This window comes from Onychostoma macrolepis, chromosome 06 (genome assembly GCF_012432095.1).
Source record: "Onychostoma macrolepis isolate SWU-2019 chromosome 06, ASM1243209v1, whole genome shotgun sequence".
Lineage (NCBI taxonomy): Eukaryota > Metazoa > Chordata > Actinopteri > Cypriniformes > Cyprinidae > Onychostoma > Onychostoma macrolepis.
In genome coordinates this window covers 21,874,696-21,891,310 of record NC_081160.1, presented here as the reverse complement: position 1 = coordinate 21,891,310, position 16,615 = coordinate 21,874,696, and the positions used below count along the sequence as shown (strand labels likewise).

The 16,615-nt window shown below is 36.2% G+C and overlaps 1 protein-coding gene across 2 annotated transcripts in view; it reads right to left on the bottom strand.

Annotated features, from left to right (window-relative positions):
* The window catches only part of negr1 (neuronal growth regulator 1), a 164,264-nt gene that overhangs the window by 7,665 nt on the left and 139,984 nt on the right, over nucleotides 1–16,615 (bottom strand). The gene's annotated exons all lie outside the window — the stretch shown is intronic.

Sequence of the window (16,615 nt, the reverse complement as noted above, 5' to 3'; positions counted from 1 at the left end):
AATGTTATTGAAACAAGACAATTAATATAGCCATATTTCCACATCAGATATTTCTCTCATTGCAGTCTCACCCATAGTGCAGACCTGGTGTTGAAATAAGCAAACACACTACAGCATCTTCGTATAGCCCACATCAATTATTCATTCCTGAATGCTATTATTTTTCTCTGTCTACTTTTTATTACCACACTGAATTTCCTTTCACATTGATATTATAATGAGTACCTGAATCCAGCAGCCACCCATGCTGGCTACATCCTCTCATTTGTATTTACTTTCTCAGCTTAGTGTCACATATTATGAAAGGATTAGGTATGATTTATGTCTTCCAATTCATGAAACCGAACACAACTACTAGGTATTCCAAATTCATACCCCAAACAATATATATCAATATATATTACATAACGCTGCTTTCAACCCGGATGTTAAAATGTGCTGAATATTAGTTAAACGAACACAATCCAGCCGAACGTAAACCAAAACTCAAAGAGTACCCATTGTCTTTACTCTCAAGAGCTGCAAGCATTGATTTGCCAAAGTCTTTCTTTCTCCTTGCCTCATGATGTGCCCCTTTATAAGACTACTACCTGGCCAGACTCCCCTACCAGTCAACACTCCTCTGACAGGCAACATGATCAAAAGCCAGAACTGTCACCACCTCACATTGGCTCTTTAATCGCTCTGAGGGGGAAAGGAGGGTGGGGGATCTACTTTGGAACTGTCACTGTGCTCTTTTTCATACTTTTATACAGCCATTAAAGCAGCTGAGACGGAAGCGGGCAGATGGAGCAGGCGAACCAACAGCACACAAGAGAGGCTTTGCAAATCCACCCTCGGTGTATGCTAATGACTAGTTAGTGCTTTCCGATTTCACCTGTCATTTCGTTGCTGTTTAGGGTTAACGAAAGCAGGAAGCTGGCTATTGTGCTGTGTGGATTATTTGGTTTGATTGCCGAGGGAAGGATTTTTATTTCAGATGGCCTACCACAAGTGTTTGTGATTGGAGTTAATCGCACGCCTGCTCCTAATTTGTATTTCAGACTCGCGACTGCATCTAAGAAATTACCGTTCCAAGGTATAAATTATATTGTCAGACTGCGGGAGCTGAGCGATTCGACAGGTCATGTTCATCCAAGAGAGAGTGGAAGTAAGAAACACAGATTTGCTTCTTATTAAAGGAAATCACTCTAAGGTAGTCAGATCATGTGCCACAGGCCTTCATTATCCTCTTCTCATGTCCAAATCATTATCGCAGGCTTTGAGAATTTGCCCCAGTTATTGCGAATATGAAAAAGGGGATATCACAAAGCAGGAGTTTACAAGCAATAATCTATACTTATGAAATGAATCAGTGAAATTGGATCAATAATACTGCTCTTACCCCAGCCTTATTATATTCCATTAGATGTCATTACAAGTTGTTTGGGTAGATAAACTCAGACTGACTAAAAGAACTAAGCATGACTGATGACCGCAGAGTGTCTCTATGCTCCGATCGTGAGCCGAATGAATCATTTGAAGCCGTAAATTAGCATTTAAGTCAATGATTTTCACTCACCACTGTTTCCAAGTGCCGAGAGATTTCACAGTCACTGGCTCATATGCGTTTCGCACCCCTCAGATACAGTACTTCACTGGGACCTTCACAGTTCAAAAGTGGCCACGCTGTCGTCAGCGAGTATCCTTTGTCGTGAGAGTCACTTTAACAATCATTGTGGAGAAAAGGTTAATTAGATTCCACCTGATTACAAGCCACGCTTATGTACAGACGACTGGCATACAAACATGCTTTTGACTCCCTTGCCCAAGCTGACTGCCTGTCACAAACCTGACGGATCAATGGCGTTATTCATTCATGCACAATGGAATCTATGCTGCCGTCCCCTCACGGCGCCACATTCAATGGCTCTCTTAATACATCACATTAAGCACCAATTACTCACTAATTAAAAAAGATCAGCACATTGGGCTCGTACGAGGAGCAAATTAATACATTTGATAGGATTAGTTGCCTCAGAGATTATTGAAAATGTATTCAACTATCAATGAAGGTGCACGCAGGGTTTGACGGCTAATTGAAACCGAATGGGAAAATATTTGCAAAGTGTTACTGAAGAAATGTGAAAAACGGAAACATCACTGAAGAGCCTGACATTTAACTGGCTTTGACAGATTTCAATAGAAGATGCTTTTTCTTAAACCATTTGGCAAACATGACCTTATTATACCGTACGGAAATGAAGGAATTTGGCACAGATCTGACAAAAATGCAGCGCTGACGCACTTCTTTTGAAATGAAATTGGTTTTAAAAATATGAAGTGATATGATAGTTGATATGGCCTTGATGTTCTTAAGAGCCGGCATGACAGAGGAAGAATCTGATCTCTATCGGCCGCTCCATCTTAAAAAACGTCAGACGTACAGCGCTGCTAGCTCATAAACAGAGATCAGGGTTCAGATTGCTTGATCGGTAATTCGGCAAAGCTAATCTCCCCCTGCAAGAACCTTCTAAATACTCATGCCGTAAACACTTTGCATTAGATTTAGTGCTGGAGTAATTAAAAAAAAGTGTAAAAACGTCAGAAGAAATTAAATGCTATTTCCATACGGGCTCAAAATGCAAGCTGGCATTGAAAACGAGAGCTAATCAGGTATTAATGTATGTAAATGTCAAGTGAAAAATAGCCCAAGCTCAAAATGCATTAGTTTCCCAATAACAGGAACAGGTCTCATTATATTATCTGTGCAAATGTCAAGTCCTGTGATGTCGAGATGACACAGCTGGGGAAAATGGAAGAAAGGACAAGAGTCAGCCAAAAAGTGGACTGAAGGTTTGGCTTGTTTAGTGATGGTGTGTTAGCCTTAGGGCTTACCTCTCTGTCAGTAAATTTTAGGCGGGTGATGTCTTGAAAGGTGCACTGCACTGTCTAGATAATTTCAGTCAAGAGAGGCCAAAACAATAGCATCAACTTGAAATGCAATCCTGTTTAGCATGTTTATTTCCTCAAGGGGCATTTTTATACATCTAGATAGAGCTCATTTGTAGGGGTAGTGCGGCTCTGCTTATCCGCTCTGAATACATGACGAAAAGCCATCAGAAAAGATGCACACACTGTATACAATTTTATCTTTTCAAGATCTTTGTTTCAGCCATTTGTAATACATTTCACTAGATCTAAGTCGCAGCTGGAGGCACTTTCCACAGATACGGTACACTTTGGTGCCACTTGACCTTTATAAAAAAGCATTAGAGGCACAAATACCATGTTTTTTTGTTTTGTTTTTTTGCTTGAATCGACTATAAAATGTGTATTAACTATTATACTATTATGTAACATAAAACGAACTTAGTATGGAAAGTGTGTAGCTTTCAACTAGGGCTGTGAAGAGATTTAACAAAGTAAATTATTCACATCGGTTTTTGTGAATAATCACAATTAATCACACCAGTAACACTTTAGAATAGGGACCAATTCTCACTATTAACTAGTTGCTTATCGGCATGCCGATAAGTGTGACCATAAAACCTAATCATAAACATACTGTACAGTAATCACACACTAAATCTCTAAATGAATGTAGGATCAACATAAGCAATTATATTTTACATAGTATTTGTTTAATGACAAGTTTTCTATAAATAGATTTGATATTTTTTTTAATCTTAAATTTTGAAGATAAAATTACCAATTCTAATCATCCAAGAATCATTTATAAGATTTAAGTAACTGCAAATGATCAAACTATTGTTTTTATTTATCTTTAACAACAACAACCATCCCATAAACTCATAATAATAATAATAATAATTAATTTATAATTCTCATTTAACTTTATTTTTTAAGACATAACACTTACCTGTTTGAATGAGAGATGTTTACATACAATCACACAAATTAAGTTTCTAATTTGCATTTAGACAGCATTTAGTCCCAATTTTTGATAGCAGTGCTGCCAATACAGCAAACCTAATTTAAAAAGAAATAAAACATAAAAAATTGTATATAATATTTAATCTGAACTGCTGAGGTTGACGATTTTTTTAAAGTTTAAAAATCAAGCCATTTTCTGCTGTTCTCGTTTAAAAGTGCCTAGCAGTGCCTGAGAAGAAATACACATGCTACACATGCAACAGAAAATCCTCTTTACATGATAATGGAGGTTGAAGAATCATGACTCATCCGTGCTGAGTAAGCACATGGGCTTTTGCGGTTAGGGTCACAGGATAAAGTGAATTTTGAGACCATAACATCAGTTACATAACAACATGCATATGGGCCTGTATCTGATGACTTAAACGCCAAGCTTTCCCTATGAGGGCAGCAGAAGCTGGCTTAGATAAACAGACTATTTCAGGAAGTGTTATATGTTTGATCACCAGTGCACTGATTTATGTCCTCTGTACTACCTCTGCATTGCTAATATTAAAGTTAAGCTGAGACAGACATCATGTATCTGATGTAATGTCTACACAAACTGTGTAAATTGCGAAAACTATGTGCAATGGCAATAAATTACTTCTCGTTTGTGCTAGCAGAGCTGAAATCCAATTTATTCCCATAAGTACCATTTATAGTCCAGATGATGCAGTGTGAATATTAGGATTGTTGTGGTCGTCGTCGTCCATGCTCGATCTTGCTCTTAGACTGGTGTATTTTATTTTTTATTTTTTTTATGTTGGGGTTAGTCTTTGACAATACGGTTTTCCGAAATGGATAAAAAGGAAAAGCAGGGTCTCTCCGAGTAATTGGATCAGGTGGTGCGGTTTCACAAAGATAACAAGTCAAACCCATTACCGTTGAATAAGAATGGACAGCCAGCAGATTTGAATTTACTTTTATTATAGTGTGGCTGCATTAATATTTTCAACAGCAGGTGTTTTCTGAAATGCCGGGTGGCGTCTGAGGAACGATGACCTTGGGAAATATCCATAGCGATGGGAGGATGCATTTGGATTTGTTTGAAAGTGTTTCAGATGGCTATCGGCCACTTCAGACTGAGATTAAACAGAGCAAAATGATAACAGTATTGAACTCACCACAAATCAATGTCTGCATTGTGACGGAGCCTGGCCTAAACTCTTTTCTCTATGCACTAGTCCCTACTTTAGCATTTTTTGTATTTTTTATTGTGCAGCTGGGGAAAAAAACCCCACCATTGTGGGTTCATTCATTGTGATGTAATCTCTTGGCGAAGAATGTTAATCTCTCTGTCTCTCATCTGTCACAATGATGGATCTTATTGTTTCACTACTTTAAGCCTTTATCTTTCATTAAAGTGTGACATTTATTTCACAGAGTGTTTTTCTGCATACGGATGGCCTGAGTTAACACTGGGAAAATAAAGCCATTGAAATGGATGACTTTCCAATACACAGAGCCTTTGGTAGCAAAGAGGAAATGTAGTCATTTTCAAATCTCCCTGGAGACATTCCTGAAATAAATTAGCAAAAATGTTTTTTTTGCACTGTTGCTGAAACGGATGGTAGATGTCCCTAAAGGCATGATTGAAAAATTCTGTCAAAAAATTTAAATATCATTATAATAATTGTATCTCGAGACTGCAAAACTGAGCATATTTTATCAGGTATATTTATTATGCTGGCTAATTTATATTCTCTACATCCTTACAATGATTTAAAGCATTGAGAATTTATGCTTTTATACATCTTTACCTCATAAAGTAGAGGAGACCGGGGCTAATTGTCACACTTTTTACTCAGGTGAATATTTCTCCGTGAAAATCAATTTTTGAACAGGTCCATACTTTAAAGTCTAGGCTACAAAAAAGCTCACAATGTATTGAACTATTGATTTCTACCCAGAAAAAAAGAGATGGAGTTCATTGAACACATTTTGACCTTTTGTTGACACCTTATGGGGTATGTTGTTACAACAGAGACTGCTATTAAACGGCATAAGCTTTTCAGGTAATTTAAAGGGGTCATATGATGCGATTTAAAGTTCTCCTTTCTCTTTGGAGTTTTACAAGCTGTTTGTGCATATATAAGATCCCTGAAGTTGCAAAGACTAAAGTCTCAAAACTAAAGAGATATTCTTTATAAAAGTTAAGACTCGAACACTGTTCCAGAACAGTTCAACCCAAATATTAGAGTGTGCGCATTTTACGGAGGACCATTTCCTCAACCTGGGAGTAGCTTGCCAGCTGTGCTCAAAGGCTGTTTCTATAAAGTGGGGCAATTCCAACTTTGCAAGGACAGTCTGGCGCTTCTGACTAACAGCCTGTAAGTACGTTTTCTTATTTAAAGAATTTGCCACTGACGATTCAAACGCGAGTTTTGAGCAGTGTAGACTAGCGCTTGTTGTTTGTTGTTTCTCCGATCTCAAATGCAGCCATGGTAATGTTTCATGTAAAAAGACAGTTTAAGTCATTATAATCAGTAATTATGTCCCCACTGGATGCAACAAATGCCTCGTTTATAAGGGGTTTTGTTGTTTTTGTGTCGCGCACCAGGACACGGCATCACAATACAGTAAGGGGCGTAACATTTCCGTCTCACGCTTGAGGTATTCGGCCAATCACAACGCACTGGATAGCTGGCCAATCAGAGCACACCTCGCTTCTCAGAACAATGAGCTTTGTAAAAATCGACGCGTTTCAGAAAGGTGGAGCATAGAGGAGCAACAATAATGTACAGAATGTGGAAAATAATGCGTTTTTTGCATGAACACATTGCATTACACCAAATACACAAAATAATGTTCTTTTTAGCAACGTCATATGACCCCTTTAAAGATTAAAACAATTAATGAAACCATGAAAATGTAAAAGGCAACAAGCAAAGACATAAAAAAAGTTTTTAACCAACAAAAATTGTACTTAATAAATGTATACCATTAATTAAAATATGTAAAAATGATATAAATATATAATTAAATAATATATAAATAAAAAACATTAAAACTATATATGTAATATAAAATGTTGGCTTTAAAACATCATTAAATTAACTGTTTTGAACCCAACACAATACTTATATCACTAGCATTTGTTTCTAGAAGAGTTTCATGTGATTAGTGACAGGGTTATTTTACAGAAAACAGAAAAACATATGTCGGTATGAGAAAACATTACAAACTTTCATTTTAGCTAATTTCAGCAGGACTCCATATGGGAGTGATATTGTTTCTAGCTGAATAATGTTCAAATCACAGGGTTGCTGGGATATTCATCTCATTTAAATCTTTCCATGTCATAGTGGCCATATCTCTGTCCTTATATTAATAAAGGGAGATAAACGAGTGCATATTGGCAAACCAGATGAGAAAAGTTATGAATCAAATCTGTTACAAGACTTCCTGGAATGAGGGAAACCTTGAGTTTTCCTCGGAAAGAGGGCAGGATTATGACTAGAGAATCCCCATCCATATTGTTGACATAAATCAATTTGGTCTGCATTGAGGTTGAAATTTGTTTAGTGCCAGAAGGTAGGAAAGAAATAAAGAAAAGAAAAAACAACAATAACAACAACAACAGTGTTTCTGTGTGTGTTAAAGGAAAGGTTGGCAAATTCAACATAAGAGCAACCAAGTTATAGCTCTTGGGAGGAAGAAACCAACTCTATAGATTATTGATGCCACTGTGACACCACAGATGCAATTCTGTAAACATGCACACATCACTTGATGGGAAGCCGGTAAGTAATTGTACATCAGCAACAAAACAGACAATAAAAGTCAGACAGGCCTTAGAGGTATGCATTGAGCATCCTACTCACTCCAGGGCCACTTTTGCAGTCAGTGTGACAGCTCCATTAGTGTTAATGACAGTGTGTGATACTCCCTGAAACAACTATACCTGGGAAATAACATCAACAGCTGCATCTGAAGAGAGCATTTGATTCTGAATAGGGATACTTCATGAGACTTCTAGTCGCTTTATCTCGCTTGTTAAGAGAAGTTTTACATGTTGCAACATATAATTTACTGCAATATGCTCTTTTGTGATGTGGAAACCAAGGATTCAAGGTTTGTCTGGTTAGCATGGCCCAGTTAGCAACACCACCAGGACTATAAAGTGCCTTTCTCTGTAATAAATAATATAATATAATATAATATAATATAATATAATATAATATAATATAATATAATATAATATAATATAATATAATATAATATAATATAATATAATATAATAATATTGAAATATGCTGTGTAATACTATATTTGGGGCTTTTGTTGAAAATGTAATAATCTACAAAATGTAACAATTTTTTAATGGTTAAAAGTTTTATTTTTCCAGAAATTCTGTTTTGACGGCTTTAATGTTTTTGGATTTTGTGTTTTATGATTTAATACAAATGTATTATTAAAAACTGTAGTAATCAAATGAATGCAATTTAACAGTTTAACTACACTTTTAAGATCTAATTAAAACATGGATGAGATATTTCTTAAAAATTATGTTTTAATCAACTATATTATTAGATTTGTTATAATTACTTTGTACAACAGTAATGTAATTCAGTTATGATCTTTTCAAATTAAACCAAACATTTATTTTGGTGAGTTGTAGTGAAGTTGTTTGTGTATCTGGCGGTAGTTTTATCATATGAAATTGTGGAACTCATATTGCCCTATATATATATATATATATATATATATATATATAATATTATGTATTTTCCTGCTTCTCTTGAGTGATTCACATGGCATTTATTGGCACAAAAATGCCAGTGATCAGAGCCTCTCAGGAACTATCAGATTTATCCTACATTATGACCTCCCCAGAGACTGTGGTTAAACAAAAGGCCAGAAGATTATGTTAGAATACCATGTTACCTTTAATGAATCAACCTAGATTAATTCACAGTGAGGGACACGGATAAATCAAACAGGACACATTTGGTTTGATCCAGACTCCATAATCCTGATTATATAAAAAAAAAAAACTTTAAATACATTATAATATTGTGTTGTTTAATGCTGTCCTCTTTCCACACACAACGGCTAAACTTTGTGGATCTGTTGCAATCTAGCCGTTGACAGTTTACAGAGCTGTGTTAAACATATTCATTGAATCTGTAAGCAGTGCACTTGGTTGGAAGAATTATGAATACCGCTTAACGTTACTGAGGCGACATTTTGCACAGTTGTCATGACTATGATTTTATTCACAAGCAATCCAGGGTTTTAGCCGCTGATGGTGCTTGACTGAAGTTGAAGTGTGAATTACTTCTAATGTGGAGGGCATCCCTGCTCAATGACCATACGGTGACTGCATGGGAAGATTCTGCATATATCAAGAGAAGAGACATAATCAACCTGAAATAGAGGCTCATTTCAGTTAGAGTGCAGGGTGAAATGCTTTTGGTGTCTATTCAAACACATTGTCACGAAGCAAGTTTAAGTGGCTACATGGGTAAGCTTGAGTTTACTTTGAGCCAGCCCTGGATTTTCAGTGTGATGAAAGTGGTAAGTGGTTTTAATGGTAAGCACAGTGCCATATCTAATAATGTCTCACTCCAAAACATGTAAATATAAATTCTGCCAAAAAATATATATAATTGTGTGCTATTGTTCAAAAGTTTGGGGTTGGTAAGATTTTTTAATGGTATTGCTTGGTTGAAAATACAGTGAAACGAGTAATTTTGTGAAATATTATTACAGCTTAAAATAAATAATTGTATCAATCTTACTGGCCCCATAAGCTTTTGAGCCAATGATATATTGATTCAAAAGTAAGTTCAATTAAATACTTGGAAATACCTGGTAAAGTGGATTAATACACTGGTTATAAATGATGATTATGTTAACAGAAATTTACAGCCACTTACATGTACAGCTCATTTATCTTTGACTAATCTGACATCCAGACATTGGCTGATCCCATTAGCCCCTGACAACCCAACTGGCGCAGCTGTTAGAGGTGCCATCATCATATAGTATTACACTTAAAGTTCAATAAAACCACATTGGTATAGCAATTAAGTCTTCATTGCTTTTCACATTGCTGGAAAAATATACAAGGTCAGCCTAATAACAAAATAAGGCCATGCAATTAAAATACTGCCAATAGCAGGTTATATGATTCACTCATTGTGTATTGTCTGCTGGCCAGCCACTCACCTCAGTTTTTGGAACTGCCACCAACATCACATCATTTGCAGCCATATGCTCAATTAATAAATATGAACTCGCACACGCACACCCTGCATCAAAGAGCTTTGTTTCGAAGGAGGTAAAACCAGAATATTCCTTCCTGGATCTCCTCCTCTGCCACAGTGCAGAAGGAGGAGACCCCCCTCCCATTTTCTCCATTTCATATTTTCCTATTTGCTGCAGATGATTTGTGTGTGAAAATTTACACAGCACAGTTTGCCATCCTTATGGGTTGGGATAGCATCTAATTACAATGAAGATCAAGCGTATAGTCTGCAAACTCTTTTTTCAGGCTTAAGCTGTGATTCCCAATCAGAGGTACACGTACCCCAGAGAGCACTTAAGCAGGTTGTTAGGTCTTTCTAAAGAAAGTGGTTGCCCCTAGAACTGACAAAGCTTGTGATAGACATATAAGCTCAGGTGTCTCATTAAAAGAAGAGGAATCAACCCACACCCAGTTTTGACTGCTTTAAGTTTAAAGGTTGAATAATTGTAATAATGGCTGCTCAAATTTATTTGAATGATTTAATGATAATGGCGAATCATATCAAGTATGACATCAGTTGATTAAAGGGTACTTGAGCAAAAATAAAGGTTACAAAATGGGATTTATCCAGTGATGCCATAGAAGAATAATTTTGGGTTCTCCAAAGAACCTTACAGCTTTTCTCAGTGTGAAGAGCATCAAAAGTACCCTTTTCCACTATAAAAAATAACCTTTTGTACGATAAAAAGATCCCATGGATGTTAAAAGTTTCTTCAAGGAACCATCAACACCAATTAAGAACCTTTATTTTTAAGAGTGTAGGCTATATTATTCTTGTTGTGGAGTTTTAGACCTATATATTTACAACTTAATAGGCTCCATCAATTTTCTTCAGTAGGCCTCTCAAGTGTTCATAGCAACTGTTTCTTTTTGCTGTGTATATGTAGTTCATTTTTTCATTCTTTTCATAATCATTTCTTAATCTTCAGCGGAAAAACAAATCATGCCAATTTCCACCATGTTTCACACAAGTATAATGTGAGCGGTGGGATTTGTTTAGTCGCCCTGCATCTGATCATTGCTGAGTCATGCATGACACTGATTAAACATAAAGGGTAAGGACATTTTATTATTTTACTTACGAAATACAAACAGTTCTATGAAACATGGGAGAGTTCAGAATTTCGCAATGTTCATAATTCTTAAGCTACAAACATAAATTAATTTACATCCATTAACACACCCACACACACACACACAAAATAGATGAATAGCCCTCTTCTCTGTACAGCTAACCTTTTTGCTTACTTTTGTTTTCTATGATTCACGTCTTACAAATTGGTTAAAATTTTTTTTTTTTTGCGCATGAGATCAGGTTGGAAGATCTGTTGCATGAAGCATTGTCCAGTGTGTTTCTCTTTGTGAAATTAATCATTTTAAATGATCAGTTTTACAGATTCAAAAGAGTCGAATTGATCAAAAGATGCAATTCCAATGAATCTTTTGCAAATTGAATTTCACTACTACCGTTACTTTCCAGTTATAATTTTTTTTTTGTGGTTTACAGTGGAAATGTATCAGGTGGGTATGCAAAAATGTATCTGAGTAAAAGTAGAGCCTATGAATTTTATTTTAAAAACAGTGACAATAGTGAAAGTCAACCCTCCATACTGTAAGCCAGAAATATCCCAAAACTTTAAACTTTGTTACTAAACTGATATTCATGCAGTACTGTAACACAACATATGTAAGCTACAAGTGAATATCAACAGTTTGACGATTAATAATACAAATGATTACATATGAAGTCTTGTTCTACAATGTTCTAGCAATGTTCAAATAAAACCTGTTACATGCCACAGCTCACAGGATCAAAGCATGAAGACAGAAAGGGTTAAATACCATTCACGCTCATGCGAGCTTGACTCGAAACTCTTATTGAGCGCCTGCACGATTCTAGCCTTGAGAAACCCGCTTCCATGGGTAAGTTGAGACATGGAGGATGCGTGGTGTGCTGGTGGAGCATCCCAGTTTTGTTCCTTTGTAGATTGGGTTTTTGTGCGCCGTCTTGCTCATGGCAATTCTTTGGTGGAACAAGATAGCGCTCTGTTTACCAGTGGGGAAGTTGAAATGGGATAAGAGGGATTTGTTTAGGTTTTGTCATGTGTAGTCAATTTAACCTCAAGTTTTGCAAGCAATTTATTGGTTTAATCTTACAAGGTTCTGCCTGGAGAAAGTATGAAAAATGAAAACCAACTAAACAAACAAGCAGCCAAGGAACAACTGCTTGAAATCTTGATGTCCTAATTAGATTGGCTCTTATTGCTTTAATGAAAAAACATAAACAGAGGGCTATTTGCATCCTTGTGCCTTCTGGGTTTGCTGGAGTGCTCATATTTGCAGCATTAAAATCAATGAAAAAAAAACCCAAAACACATTCATAAACCACGCTCTAAATAAAACACTCACAAACATAAAACAGCCTTCGGCGCTTGCCGCAGGAAGTACGAGGGCATTATCAGTCTGTCAGCGAAGCCTCCCTTAACCACTATTTGCATCTCTCTGTTATTCCTTATCGGGGTGCATTCAGTTTGACATGCATTATGACTGATTCTCCACTCTTGTCACTGATTAAATTTCCATTAGCCATGCTTACCAGTTGTTGTGGCACTGAGAGCTCCTGAAAGATGTTCTCCAAATATGATTGCTGGGAAGAGAGCAGAGGTGGGATAATGACACAGTAACATGATTTTAGGAAGCGCTCTGTGTGACGGCTCCCTCCCTCACCGCTTCAGTCTCTCTCACATGTCCTTTCTCATTCTTCCTCTTCTCTGTGTGGAGTTGCTTCTCATATGCCATGAGCACAGCAATAAGGCAAGCATATAGAGAAAGACAGAAAGTGTGTACGTGTCTGGGTGTTAAGAGATCTATTTAAATCCTATCGTGCACACACACACATACTCACAAATGGAAATAGCCGTGTTTTTCACATCCGTACAACTCCCAAAAATCTCTTTTCAAACTATGGAGATTCATTCCTCACTGTTGTGTTATTCTAAACCCATATGTGACCCTGGATGACAAAAAAAATCTAAATATTGAGAAAAACGCCTTTAAAGTTGTCCAAATGAAGTTCTTAGCAATGCATATTACTACTCAAAAATTAGGTTTTGATACATTTACGGTAAGAAATGTACAAAATGTGTTCATGGAACATGATCTTTACTTAATATCCTAATGATTTTTGGCATAAAAGAAAAATCGATAATTTTGACCCGTACAATGTATTTTTGGCTATTGCTACAAATATACCCCAGCGACTTAAGAATGGCTTTGTGGTCCAGGGTCACATATGACTTTTTTTCCATTTTGGAACAAAAATTAATATCTTTTCCATAAAAAAAACTAAATTTCCATTCCAAAAACTCCAAGAAATAAATATTGTCATATTCTGGAATCGAATTAACTTAAGCTATTCTTAACTGATTTTTTAATGCAGTGAGCTGATATCTTGAGGCCAGATAATTGAGTAAGTAAACGCTGATTCATTAATGAATCAGTCCACCGATTCATTGATGAACTGTTCCATCCAATTTGTGAACCATATCAACCAGTTCATTCAAGCTCAAAAGAATGATTCTTTTGCTGATTCAGTTCTTAAGTCAACTCACTGAGTCAATGATTAGTTTGAGGTGGTTCTGGAGCTCACAGCTCACTAGAAGTTAATTAGTGAATGAAGACTTATATTTGGTTTATTTCTCACCCAAAGCTATCATATTTTAGGCTGTTATTACAAACACTTAATTTTTCACTTCACAAGTTAACTTGTGAAGTTCAGTTAATTGATGAACTTGAGTCATGTGGATTATTGTGGTGTTTATATCAGCTGTTTGAACTCTCATTCTGACGGCACCCATTCACTGCTGAGGATCCATTGGTGAGCAAGTGATGTAATGCCTTAGCTGAAATGGTCACTATGAATTTATGTTTTTTTTTTTATGGAAAAATAGGAGAATACAAGTTTAGAATAGCAGAGTGAAACAGTTAAAATGAGCAAGTAAATAATGACAGAATATAACCTCTGCCCTCATCATCTCAGCCTGTATGTTAATCAGGGCACAGTTACTGTGCAAGTTTCAGTATGGAGATAACATCAAATGCCTGCTATTTGAATGAAGCTAACCATTATTGCTAATGACCAGCAGGATTAATTAGTGGGAGTAGGATGGGCAGCTCGGAGAGCAGTCTCTCCCTCATTAATCCGCTTGCAGGTGTTCTCCTGCCACTCTCTCCCCCTCTGTCTGCACATGGAGAAGATCGACGAGAAGCCAACTCACACCAATTCAATCTTATTAGTCCACCGCAGAAATCACATGATCCCTGAAAGAACCTCCAGTTGAGGACAGCTGTAGATAAGGGAAGCACAAGACTCTGAAACACAAAGAATTGAGGAAATTGTGCGAACTGGGAGAACATGTGTGTAAAGGTGGTGGTATCTTCTGTGCTGAGAGACCAATGAATGATATATCTGAGAGACTTTTTAAGGTTTGTTTTCAGCACATTTTCTCCAGGTTCCAAGTCCATGCAGCGTAATGCAATACTTTTTGTCATTAGTTATAATGGGACTAAAATTTGAGGTGCAACCCAAATTCTAAATTTGCTCATACATGAAATAGGGTGAACAGATTTTATTTGATTTCTTTTTAAATCAAGATGATCTGATTTTCAAATCAAGGCTACTTAAAATATATTGTAATTTTGGAAAATAAATATGCAATTTATGTAAATTAATGTAAGTTATATTAAACAAACAAAAAAAAAAACGAAATGCAAATGAAATAAAATAAATAACAAATGTATTGTTTCTGTTAACATTTGACATTTATATGTAAATTTATAGTTAAAGCAACACTTTCATGGCAGTTTTTTTTACTTTTTGGAATTACTTTTACTTTTGGGAATTGGTGAATTTAATCTAATTTCACAAATAATCTAATCAATGGAAACTAAACCATAAAAACTATTTCCACATAGTCTGAAAACACAAATTTCATACTCAACGTCAAAAAAATAATAATTCCATTATTGATTGTAAATACAGCAGGGAGGACCACTGATATATGACTACTGTTGGTTTGGATCTGTACTTAGTAGGGGAGACTGGGGAGTGTTGTCACACTGAGTGATTTGCAACACCATTGGTTTAACCAATTAGAATTGAGCTACAGGGGTGAAATCACTATCACACATGACCACCACCCTCCTGAGGTGAGAGCAGCAGTTAGAAGACTGTTTGTGAAGTAAATTCTTACATCTGGTTTTCTAATTTAATAGCATCCTATTTAATAGCATAATAGCATCCTATTTAATAGCATAATAGCATTCTAATTTATAGTATCCAAGCTTTTCATATGTAAAGTAATAATAATTACAATTAAGAAAAAAACTGCAATATTACAGAAGATGGGGAAAGTTGTTAACACTACTTTCCAATACGTTTCTACAGTACTCACAAAGATCACACAAAATGAGAATTTTATTTGCAGTTTTGAATAATTTTTTTTTTCTGTATGCTTTACTAATTTTGATGTTAAATAACTATAATTAGCCAATTTAAATTATTATTTTAAATAATTTGCAATGTATAATTCTTGTACACTAAAGCATGTTCATGTTTAATTCAGTGTGACTTTGCAATTAATTGTGAAATTTACTAGCAATTGCTGAGTGAAAATGGTTTCTACATATTTTTTACATTTGTCACAGATATATGTAGAAATATCAAAATTTTAGATGCATAATGCAACAAATATACAACTACAAAACAAAAAACACTGCAACGTTGCACCTCCTCTAACTGATGTTCTTTATTCAGTGCAGCCTTTTCTTGAAGCTGAAGGAACACTGTGATGTGGGCCATTAACTGAGGCTTTAAGAGGGCCATTGAAAATGACCTGGCCTGATCTCCAAATGAAAGATAAATATGCTGCAGTGTGGACATCTGTCATGGGGATGTGGGAGGAGGCTGACAGACTCAGAGTACTAAATCATTTCCACACTAAACTCTGAGTATGATTCACTTTGTGGCCGCGCTTACACAACGCGTTTTTCACCACGAAAGGTGAAAGGTTTTAAGTGTAGAATGAACTCTATAAACATGAATTGCACAAGATGTAACCAAATGTAGTCAGTGGGGAATGGTCTTTTTTGGCAATTGAGGTTTTTCATCTAGTGCCGCAGGAGGTCAGCTTGTTTCCAGCACACATAAAACGTCGTCTCCCATGAGGCGCTGCTTGGATCCTAGTGCAGCAGGCCATGCACCACTGACATGGAAATTCAAATAGACGGGGATTAACTCTTTAGACTTCAACAGACCCGCCAGTACATTATGTTCCTGATGAGAAACCAAACGAGGAATGTTAGCATGAAAGACGGAAAATGTTACTGTCACATACACGATCAGCATTGTGGTGTAAATGCACTTTAAACAGGCCTTGCTATGGC